Genomic DNA, 12,244 nt, shown 5'->3' on the forward strand with positions numbered 1-12,244 from the left:
CTATAGTACTGTCTTGATTTCTAGGTGAAGAGCGTGCAGGATGCAATACGGGAGAAGAAGAAATCCTTCCATTTTCTTGGAGAAGACATCAACTTAGTACCATCAGTAGGCATTTTCATCACCATGAACCCTGGTTACGCAGGGCGAACAGAGCTACCTGAGAATTTAAAAGCTCTCTTCAGGTGAGTCCAGGTCAGGGTTTGTGACCTGGCAGAAACTGTCTTTTGGAACATCCAGGCTCGACCTCCTGTCCTTGGGGAATTCACTTGCATAGGGCATTCGCAGGTAGTTTAAGCCTTGCACAACAGGCCTGGGTCTGGGCACGCACAGGCAGGGCAAAGGAGCTCTGTCCCTTGTCGTGGGGACGGCAGAGGGTGACCTGGCTCATAAAAGAAGGCCTAGAAGATGAAGCTGCAAATGCGCTGCCTGTAAGACCTGTAGTCAAGAAATACTTGTTCTGCAATGCCTCCTCACCTGTCATTTTAGGCCGTGTGCGATGGTTGTGCCAGACTTTGAGCTGATCTGTGAAATTATGTTGGTGGCTGAGGGATTCATCGAGGCCCGGGTGTTAGCCAGGAAGTTCATTACTCTCTACCAACTCTGCAAAGAGCTCCTGTCCAAGCAGGTGAGCCTGATTCTGTGGCTGAGTGGTATGATGAATCTCCAAAATCAGCAGAAACATGGCACTGTGCTGCTCAGCTCCATGGCTAACGTTTCACAGCTTTTATTTAATGACTGCATTTGCACTGGCTGCTGGGGGAGGAGAGGGTTGGTGATCATCGGAGCAATAAAATTTTCAGACTGCTTTACTGGAGCATCTGCAGGGACAAAAGCATTTGACCAGCTGCATTAATGGGAGACCTTTCAGTGAGTTTAAATGACACCATGTTTGGGGTAGTATTCAGTGACCTTTTGCTTTCCAGTCTCTTCCTATTGATTCTCCTGCCTGCAAAGGGTTTATGGTGTCCCTCTCTGAGTTCAGCCTTAGGCTGGTTCCAGGTCTTGTTAGAGTTACTGTCAGTGCAAAGCAGATCAGATTTTTCCTTGTCATTATTTGTGTAGATTGAAGCTGGGTCCAGAGGAGACCTGAATCAGGATTCCTGATGATACAAACCTGATCTTGGCTGTGCCAGCATGAGGCTGGGTGGGATATGCTCTGTCGCAGAAACTTGGTGCTGTGCCTTGAGGGGCCTGGTGGAAGCCATGGCCTCCCACACAGAGCAGAGCTGTCGAGCTGTGCTCTGGAGGGTGTTAACAGGACAGAAATATGAACAGTTGTTTGTTGGCTTGAGAGTTCTTCTCATGCCGTTTTGTGGTACTTTTTCAGCAATGTCTTTACTGACCCCTTATTCCTGGACCTCCTCTGAGACCAAACAGGCTTGTCATCTTGTGATGGGCAGGGTGGAGAAACTTGGGTCTTTGGGGCCTCATAATGGACTCACAAGCCTTTCACCTTGGTGGCTCCTGCAGATGCAGGGGGCTGGCTGGCCTTGCTATAGGTGCTTTATGATTTAGGTGAAACAAATTGCTTTGGTCTCTGGAGTGCAAATCCTGCTGCTGTCTTACTGCCAACTGTGAGCCCATGTGATGGTCTGAACAGCTGAATTATTTGACTCTTTAATACTGTCCCTGACGGGAATCTCACCTACTGAGATGGAAACCAGGTCACTCAGGCTGGAGAAGGTCTCTGGCCACAATGCAAATAACAGATTTAGATGTATTTTCATTGCTTACTAGTCTGGCAGTTTGGGAATGGTGGTTCTTCACCCTACATGGTGCTGTCTAAGCATAAACTCATGCCTCTTTTTTTTTCTTCCTCTGGTGTAGGATCACTACGACTGGGGCTTGCGTGCCATTAAGTCAGTGCTGGTTGTTGCTGGCTCCCTCAAGCGAGATGACCCAGAGCGACCCGAAGACCAGGTTCTGATGCGCTCTCTTCGTGACTTCAACATCCCCAAGATTGTGACGGATGATGTGCCGGTGTTTATGGGGCTGATTGGGGATCTATTCCCTGCACTGGATGTGCCTCGGAAGCGTGACCTGAATTTTGAGTCGTTTGTGAGGCAGGCTGTGCTGGACCTCCGGCTGCAGGCTGAGGACAACTTTGTGCTCAAAGTAAGACCAAGAGATCTTCTGCTACACCCACATCGCCATCAAATCATTTGGGTTTTCTCAAACAGCTTTGCTTCTACAAAGAGAGCTCTGCACAGCATTGTCCTTGCAGGCAGATCTCGCTGGAGGGCAGTCAGCTGTGCTGGGTCTGAGGCAGCTGCACCTGCTCCTGAAGTCAGCACTGGATCAGTCTCTGGGCTTCCAAAGGGGCCAACTTTTGTAGGCTCATGAAAGTGTAGCCCCTGGAGAGCAGGGCCTCATCAGGTGGTGGTTGTCAAGTATAAACAGCGCTGAAAGTTTATCTGCAGGCTGAGGATTTCACCCATTGTGATTAGAGTGGCTGGACCAAACTCAATTGTCAAATCTGCTTGTGTCTCAGGGTCACGTCTTTCTAAAGAGGTGGCCCAGTGGGACCTATTTTATAGACCTGAACTTCAGTTTGGCATCTTTGTCTAAAATTTGGGAGTGTTTTTCTCAGGTGGTGCAGCTGGAGGAGTTGCTGACGGTCCGGCACTCTGTCTTCGTGGTGGGTAACGCGGGCACGGGCAAGTCTCAGGTGATGAGATCCCTGAACAGGACTTACCAGATAATGAAGCGACGTCCTGTCTGGACAGACCTCAACCCCAAGGCAGTCACCAATGATGAGCTCTTTGGCATCATTAACCCAGCAACAAGAGAATGGAAAGACGGTAAATGTCATTTCATGTCTGAAATATGTAGATAAAGACGGGTATTTTTAATGAATTTCCCGAGCAGCAGCAGGGTGACTGGTTCTTCATGTGCAGGTCTGAGAGCCCAGGTGCTTGTCTGCTGCCTACAGCCACATGACAGTTTGTTGTTGAAAGGATACACAGGATGTTTTAGCTCTTTGATCTTCAAATGGGAAATATAGCATAAGCCTACTTGATCCTATTGCCCTAAGAATAATTTTAATGCCCATTAATACCAACACTTACCAGTTCCTAAGTGGGGCAGGCAGTTTTTGGGAGTTGGCTGGACCAGTGATGGAAGAGATGTCCCTCCTGCACTGTGGTGTGCACTGGGACCCCAAAAAATGTCCCATCCCCAGGTTTTCATTGCTGATAGCACGCACAGCAGCCTTAACGTCAGTTTTTCCACTCAGTATGGCTGCCCGATCTCTGTAGCACACCAGCGTTTGCCAAGCTGTTGATCCTGCTTACTCCTGAGGAACATTTCAAACTTGCTGGAAGATTACAGAAAATCTGGAGTGGAAATGTTGGTTGTGACTGATACATAAAGGCAGCTTCGATTTACGTGTGCGGCGGGTTGGGGAGGTGTGGGGGAGGTGAGGGAAGACATTACCATGAATCATCCACAGCAGCAGATGAGCTGCCACCCACCTCCCCTGGCCCCGCCATGGACCCTTCCCGACCCCCTGCTTTGCTCCAATGCCAGGTTAATTTCTTTCTAATTGTAATTAGGGAGCCTAAATCAAAGTGGCAGAGGGACGTGCAGGGTACAGCCTGAACTGTGCAGACTGGCTGCAGCAGTGGCTGCAGATCGAGGGCAGCGGTGACACCGAACAGCAGGAGGGACATTTTACAGGTGACTGTCCGGTGGTTTCTGGCCTGCGATGGTTTAAATGAAATAGTGGCACTCCTCCCTGAGCTTTCAAGGCAGATATTTTCTGCAGTAACCATTCCTGAAAATGTTGTTTCATGTTGTCAAAGACCAGCAAGGCAATCTTCACCACAGCCTAGCAAGAGGTGACCTGTTCCCTTACAGATCAGCCCCTGCTTTTCCGCTCCCCAGTTTTATCCTGTCACATTATCAGAAGTTGAAAAGGTCCTACATGTTAGGTGGTAAAAGGTCCCATATGGGAATCCCAAAAGTGTTCTTTGCAGAACAAAACTCTTCTTTTAAACCCCAAGAGAGCCGTGTGCTGTGGATGCACAAGGTCAGGACAGAGGCGCTTTCCTCTCCCCGCTGCCGCGGTGTATCCGAGGGAAGCCCTGATGCCCTGAGACAGCAACTGTTTCTGATGCTAATAATGTCGGAGTGGTTCCCAAGGCGTGTGTCCAACACGTAAGGAACTGGCTGGAGGCAGAGGCGCTGAAGCGTTATTTTTGTTGACCCAGTCTCGGGATCACACACCTGTTCCAGGTGAGCCGTTCTGCATTTGCTGAGCACAAGCTTTGTCTTCAGTCAGATGGTGCCACTAGCTGTTCCTGATCTGGATCACAAAGAAATAGCTTGTCCTGGAGAAAAAAAGAAAAAAAAAAAGAGTTCTTGTCACAATTCACTGGAAGAGAGGCTTTTTTTTAATGTTTGCCTGATGTTTTTTCATGAAGACCAGCATCTCCCGAGGTATTTTCACATGTAGAGGAGAGCAATAGTTTTGTGGAGTTTTCATTTGCTCTGCAGTGCTGCTGCTCTATTCCCAGCCTTCGTGGTCTTCTTAACATTCATTATTCACTCCCCTTGAGACTCTGTATCCTCTCTCTCCTTGATTTTACCAACATTTTGTTCTGTCATTCAATGTCATTCTGTGCTTGTTCTCCCCTCAGTCTCACTAAAGCCATGACCCAGCGTTTAATGCATCTTGATTGCCCTGATATACTTTGAGCCACAAAAAAATATTTATAAGGATTTCCTAGGCATATTCAGGTGGTTTTCTCTGCATTGTATAACTCATGCCGCCTTTTGCCTTTGAGTAGCTACTCTACATTTTTCTTATCCCTTATGATTCTCGGTGGGAATGAAGCTCGTGCGTAGGTCTGCAATCATTTTCAGTAGTGATAACTGATAACCCTTTTTTCACTTTAAAGCAAACTAGAACCGTATTGTGATATAGTAATATTTACGTATAGGCACATAGAGTTTTGCATGTTTGAGAGGAAAGCATTAATTAGAGTAATTTTTACTGTGTTGCTGGAGAAAACCGTTAGAGCAGGTGTCAAGTTCAGTGTTCATCACCATCTTCCTGTCACCCTCCCAGGCCTGTTTTCATCAATCGTGCGAGAGCTGGCCAACATCACGCATGACGGTCCCAAGTGGATGGTACTAGATGGAGATATTGATCCAATGTGGATTGAGTCTCTTAATACTGTGATGGATGATAATAAGGTAATGAATATAAGTTAAAGAAGGAGATATTCTTTGACTGCATGGCATGGTTCAGCCTAAAAATGCAGATGCTGAAATAACACCTCCTAGAATAATGCGGTTGTGTTTCTTCAGATACACCAAACAATATCACATATAGAAAATGGTGCATGAGGGGAAATAGCTCAAATCATGGTTTCATTGTAATTTCCCTTCCTGGAACTGGGCTCATGGATAATCACAGATGTCCTGATTGTAGCTCCAGGCCCTTCAAAAATAGGGTGGGGTCATAATTCCACACCTTTTTCCGCCGCTCGAAGGGAGTGCTGTTCCTTTGAGTCATGGAAGACAGTTCTACTACCTGCTGGAAATCAGCTGCATTCCCTCAGGAACTGTGCTGGCAGCAACCAAGCTTTTTAGTGCAAAGTGCTGAATGCTTTTCATTCCTGTTCCTGGGGAAGATGTCATTCTGTCTGTCTGTCTGTCTGCCCAATGCAGGTGCTGACCCTGGCGAGCAATGAGAGAATCCCTCTGAACCCAACGATGCGGTTGGTGTTTGAGATCAGCCACCTGCGCACAGCCACCCCAGCAACCGTGTCCCGAGCGGGTGAGTCCTGGCCTGAGCTCCGCACTGGGATTTGCCGTGAACCCAGGAGGATCTAGTGCCATTAACCAGTCTTCTGTTGGCCAACTTGACTCCTGTTGCAAGTACCCAACCTGAGATCACAGCGGCCGTGGGTGGACAGGGCAGGTTTCTGACAGACAAACTGAGGATCCTGACCCCAAATGCACATGTGGAGCTGTCATCATCCTGGAGATTTACCCAGAGCACTCTGACTGTTGGTGGGTGATCATGGCTTCAGCGTTGCTGAGTGCTCCTGTTGTGCAAAGCCCTTTGGATGGACTTTATGAGGAGAAGGACAGTATCTGTCTCAAAGAGTTCTTGATCTTCTGAAGAAGTGCATGAAGTATGGGAGAAGGGAATGGAGGTGTCCCCTAGTTTTACACATGGGGAAATGGGGCCCAGAGCAATGAAACTGCTCAGACAAGACAATGTTCTGAATTTAGGGCAAGGTCATGAAAAGCGCCGTGGTTTCAAGGGTGAAGTTTCTTCACTGTTCATGTTTCTACTCTGCAGTGGGGCAGGAAAAGGGGGCAGGTAATGGGACGTCCCGTCATATTTGATAGGGTTTTAGTTGTGTGAAAGTACCTGGTAAACTCTGCTGGAAGAAAGGAACAGTTTCTGCTATGTCTTTACTATATGTTCTCTCTTACCCTGGGCCTAAAGGGATCCTGTACATCAACCCGTCGGATCTGGGCTGGAATCCTCCAGTGAGCAGCTGGATCGACAGGCGAGAGATCCAGTCCGAAAGAGCCAACCTGACCGTTTTGTTTGATAAGTACCTGCCCATTTGCCTGGACACCCTCAGAACAAGGTACCATCTGATGAGTGATTGTGTCACCCGTGGTGAGGGCATGGGGACACCTGCCACTGTCCAGCCCAGCTGTGCTGCGCTGGGTTGTGCTGCACATGATCCTCCTTGCCCCTGGAAGCCCTGAGCATCATTGGCTTAAGCTCAGAGAACCAGCAGGGCGAGGTGGGCAAAGTGACGCTCCTGCCTGTATCGTGTTGGTCAGATCTGGTTTTCATCTGATTTTGATTTGATTTTTATTGTATTTCCTGTATCAACTCTCTATCTCTTGGAAAATAATTCCGGCAGATCCCAAAGAGAAAGCTTTTCAGCCTCCTGATGTGTCAGGCTAGACCTGAGCCCACTCCACAAGTTATTTTTCATTAAGAACTTGGGTATTTGGAAGGGTCCTAGTGCTTCTTGGCTTGATTTGGCTTTAAAGCAGCGTCCACAGGGAAGTCATGTGGTTCTTGCTTATCATCATGTGAAACCATTCTCTTTCTCATACTGTGGTGAGGACTGGCCAAAGTAGAGTCCCAGAAAACTTAAGGGAGCATCTCCCATCCTCTACTTGCTTCCTATAGTTGCACTTTCCTTTAAAAACAAAAGAAAAATCAGTGAGCATGGGAGATGTCAGCCAAAAGGGGGATGTGTCAGAAGGGTCTGGAATCAGGACTTAAACATTGTGCTAGGGAACTTCTCTCTGTGGGACCAAGTTGGTTTTGACTGTTGGTAGCAAAGTCAATCGGACGTTTCCCATTCTGTTTGCTGAACATTGTCTCAGAGCGTGAAATCCACGGGATTAGCTGCAGGCAACCCTGAGCTGAGTGTTTTGGTAGCTTGCTTAATTCAGAAATCGTAGAACCAACCTTTCAAATAGCTATAATTACTTTATGGAGGACTTCAGTGCAGCTACAATATTAGTTTGGAATTCTGTAAGTGTAGCTTAAATGAATGTAAAATGGCAAGATGAAAGGGTTTATTTTATTACTCCTCTATTTGACCGCTTTTGAACTCATCGTGCTCGCAGGAAATCATTGCCTTTAGCAAGTCTTCCATTCTGCTTCTTTCAAGAAGATCAAAGTTTTAAAATGCTTGAAACTTCTGATTATTGTTATTACTTGTATATGTGCCGGTGCCAGCGGGTCTGAGTGTGAGAATGGGTGTTCTCTGTATTGTACCTGGGAATAGGACACGTACCGCTGACAAGCAGAATGCCAGTGTTCTGAAAGAGCATTTCTAGTCTTCCTGGGTTGTGATGGACGTATTGCTTTCTAATTTCCATCCCTTAGATTTAAGAAGATTATTCCCATTCCTGAACAGAGTATGGTTCAGATGTTGTGCTACCTCCTTGAACGTCTCCTGGCAGAGGAGAACACACCTCCTGACTGTCCCAAGGAGCTTTATGAACTTTACTTTGTCTTTGCTGCCGTCTGGGCCTTTGGTGGATCAATGTTTCGAGATCAGGTAAGACGGAAGATGCCTCTTCAGCATCTTTCACACAGTTTGTTTGTGTGGTTTTGTGTTGTTTTGATTTCTTCATACTTTCTGAAACATAGTGCTATGCCAGTAATGCTGTTTTCCTGGGGCTCTCATATAGGTGATAATAAACTAGAAACACAACAATTCCTTTTACGAAAGGCCTCGTTATCCAGGGTGTAACACCACCGGAGAACAGCTGAGGGGTCAGTGGTAAAGGTGGAGGGATGTTTGCTTATGCAGATGCATTTCACTGGGGAGAAACATAAGGTTAACTTATAGAAGCCTGTGGATGTGCATAATGTGATCAAATTAAGACTGATTTATCAGATGGATGTATCAGTGGAGCAGTCTTTCAGCCTTCTGACTGCACAGGTAGACGTGCTACATAACACAAACCAGCCGGTGTTTTGTCACCAGGGCAGAGCAGAGCCGGAGGAACAACCTCCCTTGACCTGCTGGTCATACTTTTCCTAAGGCACCCCAGGTGCCATTGACTTTCGTGGCCACAGGGGCACACCTACTCTTGGGTGGTTGCATCCCCTAGTCAGAGGACGCCTTATCCTCAGATCTAAAGTGTGTAGTCCTGATGTCTGGGTCTGCCCACACTGCACTGCTGTCAAGGGCTTGGAGATCCACGTCTGATCTCCGCTGGGCTTGTGTCAAACTCTGTGTTGTCTGGACTATGCGGGAGGTCTCTCCACGAATGTAACACCAGACACCCCTCCCCAGCTCGGGTGGAGGCACTGCCGTTCTTGATGGCTGCTCAAGCGCTCCCAGGGGTCTCTTTGTGTGTTTTCATGTACCTTAACGCCAGACCTAGAGTGTCTGCTGGTCTCTTCAGATTTGCTCCATGCCAAGGATCAGATGCTTCAGGAAGTGCTGAACAACACAGCTCAAGCTCAGCTGGGTGCTCACTTGGTGCCATCACACCTTGTGACCATTGAATGACCTGTGCGAGACCAGCTTCCTTGGTCCTTGTGGAGCCTCCATTTCCCATGTGCCAGCTGGGAAATACTCAGCCTTAGTGTTGCCAGTCTAGGATGACTTAAAGAAACAAAACAAAGCACAATAAAGCCTGGGAAGCACTACTTGTCTTTGCTTCAGCAGTACAAGCGCAAGTATGCTGGTGTGCGGTGCTGTGGCAGCTGGCCGCTGTGTTCCCCGTGCCGCACAGTCAGTCTCGGGTGCATCAGGCCGGGCTCCTGCCTGCGGTAGTGGCTCTGGGTGGGCTGCAGGAGCAGCTGCAGGCACAGCGACCCTCCGGGAGGCTCCGCCGGGAGCCTGGCTGTGCGTTACTGCCCGCGGTGCTCTGTAAATGTCAGAGCTGAGAGTGCGAGGATACAGCAGTCCGAGCAATGGGGAGCCTGATGAAAAATGATCCAATATAAAATCTGTTTATTGCTTTCCACCGAAGGTGCCCTTCGCGCTGACCTTTTGCGGCCGAAATGTCAGGAGAAACAGTCTGGGAGGCTTCCCACTACTCGGTGCTTGTTGGTGGGTAGCGGGGCCCCTGTATAAAAACAGATGATAGATTTGCCATTTCCTGGCTCTGAAATTAGCGGTAATCCATATGGGGTTTTTATTAAGGAAGTGGTTTGAATTCCACACCGTTCTGGCAATAGAGCTGGGGCTGGAGCGGCTCCATTTAACCGCGGGGTCAGGGAGGGCGGGCAGCGCGGCACAGCGCGCTTGCAGGCGGTCTGGCTGTGCGGGGTAAGGGCACCCTTGTGGGAAAGCTTTTAGCAGCCGCGCACGTCCCGCTCCACTGCGGGCTACTCTGCTGCCGCTGCTGAGGAGTTATAACAACAGGAGAACGGAGAATTACAGGGATTCTGCCTCTCTGAATAGCATGAGTCTGCAAAATCGTGGATACTATTAATGTGTTTTTCAAATCCACTGGTCTTTTGAGGGACTGTGGCTCAGGAGGCTTTATGGAGGACACTTGGTTCAGTTCAGCAACAAACCCAGGTTTCCTTATGGAGGCCGAGCAGCCTATGGACAATGTGTTGGTGACCCCACATTGTATGGCTATGGGGAGGAGAGACCCGCAGACACCCCAGGAACAAACTGTGCTGTTAAAACGGGCTAAATGATGCGTCCGGTATTTCACAACCATCTTTCTCACAGCAATTTTCCTCTCCTCCTCCCCTCCACCTCTCTCCAGTTCCCATTGTCCACATGGGAAGGTGTTTGGGCAGAATGGCTGGCCCAATGTCATACAGGAGACCTAGGGCAGAGGAGGGGACTAAGCACATTTTGTGAGTCCTGACCCAGCATCTAAAGCAAAACTGTCACCCCAGTTGAAAAAATTCAGATGCTCCAAAATCTCCATGTGTAGAAAGATACAATGGGGAAAAGCAAGGGAACGGGTGCCTTGAGGGGAATGTGGCAGCGCAGAATCACGGCGGGGTCAAAGGGGCAGACCCTCGCTGCTGCTTTGGTGCGCTGGTGTCTGCAGTCCTGCTTGTCTGAAACGTTGTGGCTTGAAAAGAAGCCAGAAGACAACAACTCACTCTGAATAGAGTGGTGTGATTGATGAGGAAAGGCTTTGGTATGCATGCTGTGACTGACCATGAGCACAGATGTAGACGGATGTTGTGTCCTTGTCTGTTGGAAGAAGTAGGCACCAAGAATCAATCAAGTGGTCTGTTTAGTCATAGGCACGTATTTCTCTTTTTCAAATTGATCCATCTATCTAGTCTCAGACATACCAAGAGTGATCAACACAGAGGATGAATTATTTAGATGAATAAATAGGACTGATGAGCAGAAATGAAGAAAATGAAAAATTAGGCTTAATAGCAGGAAAAATGATAAGAACTTTATGCTGTGGAATATATTTTAAGGACTAATCCCGCTCTGGTGGACTGGGATAGATAACATTCTCCATTACTAATTAATTGATCCAGATTAGTGTATTTTCTCCACTTTTTGTCTTATAGCTTGTGGACTACAGAGTGGAGTTCAGCAAGTGGTGGGTGGCAGAATTCAAGACTATCAAGTTTCCCTCTCAGGGCACAGTCTTTGACTTCTACATTGATCCAGAAACGAAGAAGTTTGAACCTTGGTCTAAACTTATTCCTCAGTTTGAATTTGATCCAGAAATGCCCTTACAGGTATGTGAACCTTGCACGTGTTTTGTCTGGGAAGAGCACATGCATTTTAGTGACTGTATGCAGGCATTTCAATTGAAGTCTCATTCGAGGTCAAGCACTTCATAATAAGAATGGCATTCCGTCCTGGTTTTGTTAAAAACAAGTTTCTCTTTTAGTGAATTTGCCTGTCAGGTAAAACCTTCATATCAGCTGCGTTTTCCTGGAGAACCAGATCCATGTTTTGGTAAACATAGCAATGGAATGTGAGGTTATTGATAAGGACAGATTCGCATCTCGCGAGAGGGGCAATGAGAAACAGGTGACCAAGAAACTGACAAACAGAGTATAACATCCCATTCACGTGAATACTTCATATAAAAGTGGGAGATCACGAGGATCTCGCCCCTTTTGCTTATGGCCGAGATTAGGAGAGGACCTTGCTGGTCGTCCCTGCGAACTGAGGCCTCATGACAGACTGAATCCAGCTCCGGTTGGCTGCACAGTCCAGTCCAGGACTTCAGGTGCCAGCTCTGCAGTTGCTGGGGCTTTCAAGATTGGTTTTGTATATTTTGTATTATTTTCTCTATTCTTATTAGTAGCATTAGTAAAACATCTTTAATTTTTCCAATTCTCTTCTATCTATCCTTCTTTCCCTCCCAATCACCTGTCCTGAGTGGGAATGGGGGAGAGAGAGGGGCTGAAGGTGGGGGAGAGGGGGCTAACAACACATCTGCCATGGTTGTATTGTCACCCCACAATCAAAACCCTTGACACATTCTTTATGAAGTACAACTCAATTACCCATCTTTCTTTACTGTACTTTGACTGTGAAGACTCATCCTCCATCCATCTTCCAGAGCTGAGTGATGTACATGAGGCGCAGGCTCAGAGACACCTATGAGCCAGGGCTGGTGTGCCCAGGGTGCGGGATGGAGGTGCGTTTGGCCTGCAGAGAGAAGCAGGATGTGGGACAACGTAGTGACAAAGTCCCTGAGACACCATCTCGTCATTCTGCGTGGCTGAAAATAGGGTTGTTTATGTGATTTGGACGAAAAATGAGAGTTGCTGCAGGTAGTG

General features: G+C 47.7%; 1 pseudogene; it reads left to right on the forward strand.

Annotated features, from left to right (window-relative positions):
* LOC139826691 (dynein axonemal heavy chain 9-like) overlaps positions 1-12,244 on the forward strand; it is a 115,704-nt pseudogene that overhangs the window by 53,623 nt on the left and 49,837 nt on the right.

The sequence above is a fragment of the Patagioenas fasciata genome, unplaced genomic scaffold, assembly GCF_037038585.1.
Source record: "Patagioenas fasciata isolate bPatFas1 unplaced genomic scaffold, bPatFas1.hap1 Unplaced_1, whole genome shotgun sequence".
Taxonomy (NCBI): domain Eukaryota; kingdom Metazoa; phylum Chordata; class Aves; order Columbiformes; family Columbidae; genus Patagioenas; species Patagioenas fasciata.